Source organism: Streptopelia decaocto, assembly GCF_964273445.1.
Source record: "Streptopelia decaocto genome assembly, chromosome: 12".
NCBI classification, from domain to species: domain Eukaryota; kingdom Metazoa; phylum Chordata; class Aves; order Columbiformes; family Columbidae; genus Streptopelia; species Streptopelia decaocto.
This window is the reverse complement of record NC_138667.1, coordinates 2,777,270-2,790,838: the sequence shown is the minus strand read 5'-3', so window position 1 is coordinate 2,790,838 and position 13,569 is coordinate 2,777,270.

The following is a 13,569-nucleotide window of genomic DNA, read 5'->3' as shown; positions in this document are numbered from 1 at the left end:
AAACAACAGATCAACAGCCCCCTCTCCCTAGTCCCTGCTCCTAATTCATCTCACTGACAACAGTTTAGATCACTATCAGCAGTAAGTGATTTCGTGTTAATGGGGATTATTAAGAAGAATCAACACCTTTAAGGTGCCACTGTGCAGTTGTCTCCAAAGCAAAAAAAAAAACGGATAGGCTTTCAGGCTGGAGTCTGATTTTTAATTCTTGGGTGCTTAGTTAATGACTACAACAAGAACTCGATGCTACATTCTGATGCAGAAATACAGGGAAGTGGAGATTTCTCTTAACAGAAGATCAAGCACCGGCGGTACATCTCTGAGGGTTAAACGTTTAGCAACATGACATGGAATAAGTGACTCGAAATTCACTACCTGTCTCCTGCGGTCATTTTAAACCCTCCAGAGCATCAGTCACTACGAAAACCCCATTTAGCGACAAGATCATCCTCGGAACAGCCCTTTCCGAACCTCTCCCAGTTCGCTTCGACACTGAAGAGGATTCCAGTGGGTTTATTTCCAGCAGATTTTCCTCAAAACAGCTTGCTTTATTATTTTAGTACAGACTCCAATCCAGCCTCAACAGACACCTCACCCTTTCTGCTTCCTGCACCTCATGGGTGATGCACTGATCCACACAGATTTTATTCCTTCTAGGTACCAACAAGGGATCGTTAAGGATCTCAAAGCCTCCTCACTTCCCACTGCAGCCCTCAAACACAGAGCGAAAGCACCACCTGAACCAGATTATTTCTGCTGCCTCCAGCCACAGTGAAGGTTGTGCTGCTGTGCCTTAGCTAATCGACCAGTTTTAAAGCATCTCTACCATTTCCATCATGGTACTGCATGGACTTGCCCCAGACTGTTGCTTGAAACAGCTACTGGTCCCTTTTCCCAGCTCTGTTAGAGAGGCGCTTCGTGTTTGCAACGGGGTCAGCACGGACAGACCCTCAGTCCCACTCAAGTGTGAGCAGGGGCTGTGCAAGTGCAGGGCTTCACCAACACCATTCGCACAAATCACTCAATATTTGCTTAGTTTGATGTGCTGGAAAATAAGCTACCTAAAGAAAAAGCTTGCAAAAGGGGAGAATATCTTGGCGGCCAAAATGATCTTATTTCTTTGGGTAAATTAATTGGTCTTGGGGAGACATCCTGGAGCTAAATTACTATTTGTGGAAATGGGTAAACTGAAGGAGGAATAAGCATGAATGACCCTGCTGAACAGTGGGCAAGGTCAAGAGTTAACAGGCTCAAATAAGAAAAGAAAGGCAAGTTTGTCAAGTATTTCAAATTCTGTGAACTGCCCTAACTACTACTTAGTAAGAAATATAATTAACATAATTTAGAAAGGCATTTTAGAGTTTTAGTCCTAGAACCAACAAATCTGGTGGTTGAACAAATTATGAACTCCCATAGTTAAAAACACGTACTCTCAGAAGCATTTTTCTAGGAGTTCTGTGTATTTGGAATAGGATTTGGTGCAGCCTGTTGCCACAAGAATACACCGGAGTTAATTTTAGCACAGCAGACATTTCTTAAATAGATTGAATTGTCCTCCAGCATAAGCTTTGAATAAGTGACAGTACCAGCTCCTAGAAATTGCCCCCAAATCCCATCTTCCCGGCCAGGATACTTTTTGTTCTCATTATCTGTGAGAAATAAAAGCTGCTTTCAGAGCGGGTGCCGCAGCCAGTGGAGATGCAGCCTGCAGACACACACAGAGCTGTCAGCGGGAGGAGCTGTCAACGAACATGGCACAAAGAAAACCCAAAACTATTTAAGTCAAAGAAGTATATATTTTTAAGTACCAAAAAATCAGAATGAAGTTCTACTGCCTAGTTTTTGCAAGTCACTTCTAATAATATCAAGGAGATGATTTATGCTATTTCAGGGAAGGACGAGATAAATCTTGGCTGAGTTGAGGTTCCGTGCGTTGCTTTATGCACCGTGCAGGGTCAGCTGAGCTTCCCTCCCCGCTGGGCACCCACAGAGACGGGTGCGGATCCACCCTGCACTTCCACACACTTCACTTTACGGACATGGTTAATCCCACTGAAGATTCTCATTCCAACATGGGCAGCGGACGAGGGCTCAGAGGGGAAGCAGATGGACATGCTGACACCCGGCCGCATTTCTGGCATCCTCCCATGCCGAGGCTTTGGTATCCTTATGCTATTTATTTCTGCTTATGAGGGTTAGAGAAGCTTTTCTATTTGTTCTGGGTTATGTGGTATATCTGAGTTTTTCTTTCTAATTACATGCCCAGAAAGCAATCCATACCTTGTACATCCACAGGTATTGCAAGAGTCCCCATCCTATAGGCACTAAACATCCAGATGCCATGCATACAGCCCTGCTCAGAATGCAGGTTTCTCACTGCCGCGTTTCCACACAGCCCTTTTCAAGCAAGGCCAAAAAAACTGCTTTACTTAACCTCAGTTCTGAAGACAGGAAAGTGGAATTGCTGCTATAAAAAGAGGCGTTCTGCCATATCTCTGATCCAACACTCGCAGGCATCCAGTGTGCCCGGCTGGGACCTCGGCCTGATTTCTCCTTTTAAATGAAAAAGGAAAACATCAGTGAGAGCTGCTGGTCATTGGCACCTCTGGGAGCCAGGCCTGAGGTGACTACATTTGGCTGGTTAGACACCAATTTAGAGCCCACAGTATTTCACCTTGAAAATTTAAACTTACGTGATTTCTTAAACAATGAGGTATTAGAATGGGAAAGCGAATTTCCCTGTTCAGTCCTTGGTGCTAACGCTACCTGTAGCATTTCATTTTTATACAAGCAAATATTATTTCCCACGTAACAAAATGAAACTAAAAACTTGATGTTTTTTTTGGGGGTGGGGGGAAAGAGTAAGGGCAGCTGAACCAGCCTTAGTGCAGCACAGTGGAACGACAGGAACAGTTGTAGGTTAATTTCCAAATGTCCTCTTTGCTTTTCTTTCTTTTCTAACCACATTTCCAGTCCTGTTGGTTTCAATATTCGGGTTGTGAAAACACCGTGCTCTGCCCCTTTGATCAGCTCGTGAAAAGCCCTTTCATGTCTCGCTGTCTTCATTAACTCAGGTTTTAATTGCTGGCCTTGCGTGGGCCAGACAGGTGGCCCGAGGTCACACCAGGAGATGACAGATGGCTTTGGGCAGGGTGTCCAGACTACACCCAGTAAAACCAACCTGTGCAGCGGCAGCACCGCATCCTGCACTGGGGATCAACGGGGCACGCTCAGCCACAGCCCCCAAATACATGGTTTATGTCCTATCGAAACTAACGACTAACTACGCTTCTTCATTGGTGAAACGGCACATCCAGAGACAGGGATTTAACTCAAGTTACTTAGATCAGGGAGCGTTAGAGGGGAAACCCCAAAGTTTCACATCAAAGCTCCTGCACCAATGGCTGAGCCCTGGTGAAGTTTTCTGAATGAAAGAATCAATTTCAGATTCCAATCTTATTTTAAATCCCATAAAAATAACCAGGGAAATGGTTTTCCTGGTACACACCCAGAGTTTCCCTTATTTTTCCCTAACAGATAACAGCTCAGTGCTTTGGACTCCTATTATACATTTTTACCCTGTCTGTCTGTATCTACTTACACTTAGCAAGTACATATACCCATAATTAACGTGACATCAGAACTTTCTTCTCCAGTACTTTTGACTTGCTGGACTTCTTGGTCACAGCAAGAGTTGCACAAGGTTTGCTGCAAGGAGAGCTGTACTGGACAGTAGGTACCATGCTGCTATTTTATATACTCAAACAGAGAAAGGCTAGGAGAATGTAAGGAGGAAGACACTTTGGACTGTATCATCGAAGATATCAGGCAAGACTATCTTACTCATCCTTTTTGGCCTTAAAGAACTTGAGCAAGGAAGCTCCCAAAGCAAAGGTTGGTAAAAATATGTTTCTTAGTGGCATATAATACAGACTCAATCTTAAATCCAAGGCTCTTTTTTTCCAGCTTTACAGCACAGATAACCCACGATCTCAGTTCTGGTGACACAGGGTGTTCTTCTGGTGAACATCAATACCACTATGCTCAACTTGTCTGACGTAGAAAGGTATTTTGGGGATAGACCCATTCAGATCTCAGCGTATGGCCAAAACGGAACAGAGAGGGTATTTTGCCAAAGTCAGACACTTATTTGCTCCCAACAGTAAAATGCACCTTTGCTACAAATTCAAAAGTAATGTGTTTAAAGATTCTTCTCCAGGAAAGCTAAGTTGACCCTCCAAGATTTACCTTGGAAGGCAGACAGACTAACTGCAGAACAGAAGGAAATGTCTCCTATTTTCTCCTCCTCCCCGTACCTCCCACACGGCCATTGCTTTTGTTTTCCAGGCAGGTTCCTTCCCTCCACACACCTGCTCCCAGCCGCAGCTGCAATCAAGACATTGGGACCCATTAGCTCTACTTGCTCCTTTCATCCAGAAGTCAATGTGACATGTTTGGAGACCGTAAGTGACAGGAGTCAAGTTCAGATCAAGGCACAGGTGTCTAAGACAGTAGAGGCCATTCGAGCGATTAGTTCCCACTTACACCACCTTGTTCATTCTTTTTTAGGAGAAATAACATCACGCAAGCTTTGCAGATTTTGGTGTGTGCCATTGAAGAGCATCATCCTCTTCAAAATGCATCAGACAGACGCTCTCAAATCAAAGATCTCCTTTGCGAGCATTCCGGTTGTATCAACCAGGAGAGCAGCATCCCACCCGCCTTCTGAGGGAAAATGGAAACATTTTTCTGCACTGATTTTGCATTTCTTCTAGATAGTGCAGGCCACAGGACTTCATTCTATATGTTTTTATTTTGCTTAAAAGCAGAACTGATGATTTGGGAATTGAGTTCCTAACATTTTGTGGAAAACTTTTTTGGGAAAAAAAATGAAAATCACCCTCTGAAAATACAGCCTTACTGTAATTAGCTATAATGAAGAGTGTTTTTATGTGTATTAGTGCTGCTGCTTGCACTGCTTACTGCTTTGCTTTATTCAGTAAACTCAGAGTTGGCAAGACCTTGGAATTGGGAAGACCCTATTTTAATCCTAACCCTGCCATTCATTTGATGCAGAATCTTGTGATGGTCGTTTAACCTCATGCATTGTGCTATGGAGACAGAGTTCAGGTGCAGAACAGGGTCCTCCATTGCCTGCTGGACACAGGTGGGCTGCAAAGACACAGACAAATCCCTGCTTTGGAGAAATGGACAGCGGGCGAGTGCAGGGAAGCCGCTGCATGGAGAGGAACTGACTTTTCAAAAGAGAAAACAGGTTCTGACGACCTGAGCTAAAGATAGGATGAGCGCAACCAGCAGCTTTTTAAAGCAGCGCATCCCGCCTTATCAGAAGCCCCCGTGGAGGTAACGGTGCTGTCACCCAACACAGCGTTTTACAGAGCTCGTCCCCCCGACACCAGTGTCACCCTCAGGGACCCAGCTGGTCCCCAAAAAACTGTGACCTTTCCCCAGCGCTCTGCCCGGGTACCTTTATCAGTTTGACTTTTGACCTTGAGAGGGATGGGGCTCTACGCAGCCACCATCACTGTTTCCATCCAGCCCAAACCCTCTTCACTCCCCATGATGGGGATGCTTTAAAAAAAGGGCATCGTGGTGATAGATTTGTCAAGACCAAGGGTCAAGTTTATGTTGATCTACAGGTGTCAGAAGCGTATTGATCCAATGATGAAGGTCCCCAAGAGGTCACCATAAATCCTCGAGGGGGATGAAAATACCACATAACTCGCTTGCAGATGTTGCAGAAGTAACCAGATAAGGTAAAGCAACCGCCCAGCAAGTGTTAACAGACACCCTTAGAGCAACAGGTGATGCCACAATGTTATTTTGCCGTAAGCCGGGGTGGCCAAACGTATAAAAAGGTGAAAACATCAAGCAATTCAGGCCCTTGACAGGGCAAAATAAGGACATTTGTTTCAAGTTAAATTGTGGTGCTTTTGGCTCGCACCAGATGAGACACAGCCTTTAGTACAAATACTTTGCCCTTTTTGATCAGCACTTTCCATGCACTTCCCCGACAGTTGTGAACTACACTACACCCAACTCAAAAAACACCTTGTGAACCTCACTATTGTAGAATAGTTCAGCTGGAAGGGACCTACAACCATCATCTAGTCCAGTTGCTTAATTTTGGAGACAGAAAACAAATTACATTAGATACAGCCACAGCAGCTACAGAAAGAGCATCTCCTTGGCCTGGTTTCCAGCTCCTCAGCTGATGCTGAATTTCTCCAAAGCATTTAACAGTGACCAGTGCACACTGGGACCCCTTAACAACAACCAGTGCACACCGGGACCCCTTAACAACAACCAGTGCACACCGGGACCCCTTAACAACAACCAGTGCACACCGGGACCCCTTAACAACAACCAGTGCACACCGGGACCCTCGTGCAGGGACAACAGGGACATTCCCGGCAGCTCCGGGTTTCTGTAACTCGAGCGTTTAAGCCGGGCGGTTATTGCAGAGCGTGATGCTCAATCCCTTTATCGCGGCTCCTCTCCCCGCGGCAGCCGGAGCGAGGTCTAATTTTAAAAAGCAGCGATATGGTGCTGGTGCGGTCACACACGTTACCGTTAGCTGCCGGGTATTTAAATATAAACATGCAGAAGCTGCTCCACAGTTCAGCTGTTTTATGGCTGACTATAGAGTTGAGTTCAACAAAATGCAGAATGTTAACTTAGTAATGCGTCGAAGCTCAAAACTTAAAATACACGCCTTGCTAGTTTTATTTTTAGAATCATTCCAGCATTAATGATGCAAGATATTTATCTGACCTGGCTGAAGTAAATTTAATAAAAACAAGTTAACAATCAAACCCCATTTTTTACCTGACTTCGTTCAGTTAGAAGAATAACCCTTAATGGAATAAACCAAGGCAACACCTTTTCCTTTGTGGTATATTCCAATGAAAATTAGAAATATAATAGATCTCATAGGAATTCATAAATCTCATTGAGATTAAACTCAAAGAAAATGTTGAGTATCAAACTGAAAAATAATACAAGAGTCAGTTCCCAATTTCTCTATAAAATCATGAAACTATATTGCAATAAGACGCTTTCTCATGAGAGCAAAACGCTTATTATGAGAATAATGTGTCATTAATCTGAGTACAGTACATCTTGGCTGTAACATGCAGCTGTCGCCAAAGCACAAAGATTCATCATTTTGGCAAAGTTTGTAGCATCTGTGTTGCAGAGTTTTGGTGCCAACGGTCATTTCTAAGCACAATAAAACATAACACATAATTCTCAACCTGGCCTTTCACCTTTGAGAGCCCCCGGTTCGCTTCATCACTTGAGGTGGGCAGCTCACACGCCTAACGTAGCGACGTGGCATCCAAAACATTTACGGGCATATAGCATAATGTTTGTATCATGGCTGGTTTGTGCCATGTGTGACTGTGACCCAGCACCGGAGAACATTTAAAACCCGCCCTTGCGGTCTTTGCAGACTCCAAGATGTTCAACACGCGTGTTGTCTCAGTTCTGCTGAGCCCAATCGTACAGGGGAGTGTGAAACAGCGCGGGGCTCGGCAGAACTTTATTTCACAGTGCTACCTAGTGGCTTCTGGAATAAATGATCAGCCAAAACGCGTTTGCCATACAGAAGAACCTCGGTGAAAAATAAATAGCAATGTGTATAGAATCTAAACGTCTGCCTGAGAAGGGCAGGAACTATGTATTTACACTGCAGGGGATGAAAGAAGAAGGAAAAAAAAAACCCCACATATAAAATCGCTTGTGAACTAATCCCAAGCATTTCTGGCTGGATGTTCATACACACAGGCACATCAACGGCCCAACTGAACCTCCCACACTCTATCGGATGCCAGGACGGGCAGCGCCTTTGTTTGCCAACCAGGCTTTTTCCTCCCTCGCCACTGCTGGGGATCAGCACAGAAACACGGAGCTCACGGCATTCATGGCCCTCCAGAGACTGTCCCTCCCCTCTTCACCCTCTCTCACAGCAGCAGAGGTTGGTGCCAGACGCTGGGTCAGATTTTCCCAGGTTTCCTGCCAGCATGGGGACACAGAAAGAGCCACAAACCTCCTCCTCTCTGGAGCCGCTTCCTCACTCCTCTCAAACTTTCCTCTGCTCTGCAACCGCTGTCACTGTCTTCTACACAGCCCAGTATCCCCTCCTCCCTGCCTCACATTGATCTATATATCAAGACGTACATTTTCCAGCATCACTGTTGCCCAGCGTTTCCCCACACAGAAGGCGACACTTCCAGGATGGCAGGGGACAAGGTTTAGGTGCGACAGCAGCACAAATAAAACTCCTGTTATAAACCCTCAGGGTAGAGTAGGAGCCAAGCCTGGCAGTGGAAGATGTTAAACCCAAGTACGAGACACGGCCACTGGTCCTGACAGTTTTCCCATATTTAGAAAGGGGAGAACGGTACTTGCTTCCCTGGGCAATGCTTATGATCACCAGATGAAAGGAGTCGTGTAAGTACTAAGTAGTATTATTAGTCACAGGCGTAATATATACATATGAGAATAATATAGTCAAGCAATACTTAACAGTTATTTCCAATAGCAACATTTGTATAATGCCATTGACACTCAACTGCTGATAAGTTGGACACACTTAAGGAATTTTAATAAGCCTTTGAAAAGGTTTAACTGATTTGAATTAAGCCCTGAGATAATTTAGACGCAGGGCTATCATTCTTCAGTTAAAAATAATCGATCTTGAATTTAAACATCACATCTTACGCCCTGGTGTACAAAGAAAATGTCATTTGTCACCAGCAGCGTCTGGGGCTGATGAACACGTTTCTGGAGAAGCTGCAGCAACTCCGAGCTGCGTCTGGACCGAGCGAGGGACCCGCGGCCCCGCTCAACGTGTTCTCCTCTGGGCCACTGACGAGGCTCCCACCGGAATAACGTTCAGATATGTTAATTAACACATGTGGTTATTACTATGATGACACCAAACCCAATGCCCCAGACATTGTGAGGCAGTGCAGAAAGAACTAACATCTTCTGGCTTGGATCCACAAAAGCAGCTCTGTTGCCGCTTCCCCCCGTCAGAGGCAGAAGGAAAGCCTTCATCTGGACTTTAGTACTGAACATAAGTGTTTTTTCTTTTGGAGAGGAGTATTCTATATTTACTGCTTGTTGTTGCAGGCGTTTCACTTTCCTGACTTGCAATTTTCCTCCCAAAGCTCTCTATCCTTTCTGGAACCCTCTGATAGACACATAATGCAACATCTTTTTGACAAGATGATAAGACCAGAGCTCTTGTTGAAATCTGCTCATCTAAACATCCACCCACATCTTCATAGAAATTAATTAACTTGCAGTAATGAGAACGTAAATTCTCACTTGCTGTCTTTCAGCATGAATATTACCCTATTGCCTACAAAGTTATTTACCATTAAGTCCCTGGAGGATCAGGAACTAATTTTGGGTCGGAGTCTGCAATTACCGAAGGTACCGATGCAAAGACAAAAGTATTTTAAACAAATCACAGAATCACAGTTGAAAGTCTGAAGATAAAGAGAATTGTATGCGTGTTTTTCTCCCTCCTCCTTTTCTTGGCTGGTTGGTTTGCATAAACAGACAGATTACTGGCACAAACCAGGCACTGAAAGCTGGGAGCTGCTGGCATTCAGCTACTCGCATTTTTGCTTTAGCTATTTTCAAATATCATCTCTGACATTTAAACAAATGGGAATAACATTATGATCCTTAGCAGCGTTTGCGGTTTTATATCCAAATTAAAAGAAGGCGAAGCATCATGCTTTTAAGAGCACAGCTCAGAAAGGAATTATTCATTTTTAAATCCAAAATATACAGCACTGATATACATATATTATATACTGTTTATGTATATACTTTATATATAACAATATACACAACAGGGGAAGGCTTGCTTCTCTTGGAAACATCAAGTATTTACTATTATCAGACACAGGACAGGAGGCCAACTGGATCAATAGACTTGCTCAATATAGTAAAGTCTTATCTTCATTTCGGACTAGCTGCCCATAATGTCAGCACCTAGATGCCACTGACAGAGTTATCTCCCATCAGCAGCAGAAATAACTGGTAGTGGAGTGACACCTACAAAAAGCCAATAACTCGAACAGAAAAAAATTGTCCCACTGTCCATTTTGAAGATAAAAGGAAACCAGCCCACCGCTCTTCGGTCTTTGTGCATTTGTTTGGGCTGCAAAAATAACACTTTGGGCTTTGGTTTCAAATCTCCATTCCTGTTGGGACGACGCAAACTGCAGAACTTGTGGGCACAACAAGACCAGACCCCTGGAAGGGTCAGGTCCGAAAGCGTCCCTGGATGTGATACTCAGCCATCGTGCTGTTGAAAAGAAGAAAGCAAAAAGCTTTCATGTTGTTCTATATATATGTGGTTCTATCTATAGGGCCTGGTGTGTGCTGATCCCCGAGGAGACGTTCTCCCTGCCTGCCCTTTGGGCGCTTATCGCGGGACCAGAGGGACACACGCAGCATTATCACCAGGCCAGGCTCAGAGCAGCCGAGTGGCATTTTCCTTTCATGCAGCCACCGACACCAACCGCAGGACAGGACGGTCCCCAGCGCCGCGGCGCAGCCCGTGACCCCGCCTGGCAGCCTCTAAAAGCAGGAGATAAGTGGGATACGCAAGTCAGCTCTGATGTTGCAGCAGGAGACAAAGGTCAGGAGCGATAACATCTGATCAGCCTCACGTTGCGAGGTTAAAAATAAAAGGAAGCCCAAGTGGAAGCAAGAGGCCATGGTGGTCCCAGGTATGGCAGGGTGTCACAGCACCCCAGGGAGACACCTGCACCAGATTTGCCTCTCACAACTCCTACCAAATTATTTTTAATGACTTTGCACAGCTGCGTCACCCTTACAATTCATCCAGCATTTTAGCACCCAAGACATCACTCAGAAGCACGGCAGTGATTACCACAACTCTTGCCCTACAGGAGCAATCACCAGTGCTCCAAGGTTATGATTTAGGCACTCAACACTTACACAATAGGCTTAAAATCACAACAGTAATAGCAAACCCCAAACCCGAAGCAAATAAAAGCTGCTTTTTATGAAGCATTCTTATGAGGAGCTGTTAAGGGAACTGGGGCTGTTCAGCCTGGAGAACAGGAGCTGAGGGGAGAACTTATCACTGACTGCAGCTGCCTGAAAGGAGGTTGGAACATGGAGGGGGTTGGTCTCTTCCCCCAAATTGCAAGTGATAGGACAAGAGGAAACGGCCTCAAGTTGCACCAGGGGAGGTTCAGATTGGATATCAGGAAAAGATTCTTCCCAGAAAGGGCTGTGGGGCATTGGAACAGGCTGCCCAGGGCAGTGCTGGAGTCACCATCCCTGGAGGGGTTTAAAAGGCATTTAGACGAGGTTCTTAGGGACATGGGTTAGTGCTGCAGTGAGGTTATGGTTGGACTCAATGATCCTGAGGGTCTCTTCCAACCAAAATGATTCTGTGATTCCATAGGGTTCATATTTAATGCATGTGTTTACTTCTGTGAAGACCATATACCTGCTTAATACTTTTCCTGATCACATGGTGGCAGAAGCTCAGTGCTGCCCTTAACCGCACGCATCTATAGACACACATGGACACAACTAGGTGGCATTTTCCAGTGAACTTGCAGAAGCATAAATAATTATAGACAGTAAAGGACTTGAAAATGGACCTTCTCTGTGGTTACCTGCTGCTTGTCAGAGTTTTGCCTCAGCCCAGGCAGAACAAGGATCTGTCTGCTGAAATCATTCAAATGCAGTATCAGAATTAACATGTTAATGGAGGAGTCTATCAAGAGATGCAGCATCACTGAAGTTATAATTGAGGTGTAAGAATATGCATCCTCTCAAAATCCTCAGTAAATTACTTAAGAAGAAACAGAAAGAAGGAAAAAAACTAGGTCCTTGTGGATGTGCCCTTATTAACCAGTCTATCTGTGGATTTAGTGATATTCAGAACACAATTTATGAATGAAGCCTGATCTTTGTTATTCAGACCTTCACTATCCACTTTAATTAAACTACTGCTCATTTTACAGATCTATTTTGACATAATCAGACATCTGACATGATCAAACTGTTCCATATTTTGATAAAACATCAGCATGGAAAGGGAGCTGCTTTAGTGTTTGCTTTCTGCTCCTGGCTCCTATTTTAGTCTTTGTATTTTAAGAGAAAGAAGCGAAAGGTTTTGCAGGAGGTTTCTGAAGCCAGATGTCCAAGGGAAGCAGCAGATTGTGGGTCGTGCTCCCCTGTGACCGCGGTTCTACAAGCCCCTGCGAGCCCTCGAGGCTCCTCCAGCGCGGCCACGGCCGGAGGCGACTCTGACGGCAACTCCAGAGCCTCCAGTCAACGCCTACAGATCCAGTCCATCTTTTGTAAAGAAGCAGAGAAGATACCGCCACACGCTCCGTTCCTGTATTCATAATTCCCTCCTTAGTCCCCACACGGAAAGAGATGAGCTGTTCCTACCAAAGTGTCACATCAAACCAAGACTTTGAAGCTCAGGTTTGGATTCCTGAAATAAGAAGCACGTGGCAAAAGGGAACAAAAATTTCAAGAATCGACGGATTGCCCAGGAGAAAACAATCACAGCTACCGCTGTAGCTGGTTATATTGCTTACACAACATGAATGTAAGTGATGCGATTTCAGATTTGTTCTGCCAAGCTTTGGGCGATGCAGCACACAGCAGAGAACGCTGAGAAGTCTGACTTCTCCACCTGTGAACAGTTTTGGTTCAATTCACCCTCTTATTTCCTTATCTATAAGTGACAAGCCCTGCAGCCATCAAATCTTGGAAAGATTACACCATCATCAATCGATACCATCATTGCTTAACAAGCAGACCTTAAGATGTGCATGACTGAGAAATATTCAATAACCTCATCAACTGTTACATTGGAAGAGAGAACCAAATGTTGTACTACAATTTAAAATATGCGTACAAGCTCTTTCCACCTCTTACATTAGTTGAGAAATAATTTCAACTTTAAAAAGTACAAATAAGGTCTGAATGGGGGGGGATCAAGAGAGCTGAGGTTGCTCAGCCCAGAGGACAGAAGCTTCTTATCAAGGCAAAAAGGATCTTACCACCTATATAGAACAAATGCCTGGCGGGAGGGTGCACAGCAGAGGGAGCCAGGCTCTTTCCAGTGGTGGCCAGTGGCAGGACCAGAGGCCACGGACACAAACCAAAAGAGAAGAGGTTCCCTCTGAACATCAGGACAAGTTTTTCCTGTGAGGGCGACCAAGCGCTGAGGCAGGTTTCCTACTGGGGCTGCGGAGTTTCCATCCTCTGAAACGTTCAAAAGCCACCTGGGCACAGTTCTGGGTGGCACAGGGATTTGGACCAGGCGATCTCCATCAGATCCGACCAACCTCCTGGCTTGCAACTCCAAGAAACAGGCAACCGAACAACACCAGAGAAAACTTCCAGCCCCATTAAGAAGCGCCAGGTTTTGCAGCAAGGTTCCTGTTCTCCCCAGCTGCCCTCAGAGAAAGAACTGCAGCAGCCTTTCAGCAATTAGGAAAAGCTCATCAGCGGATAGTTGGT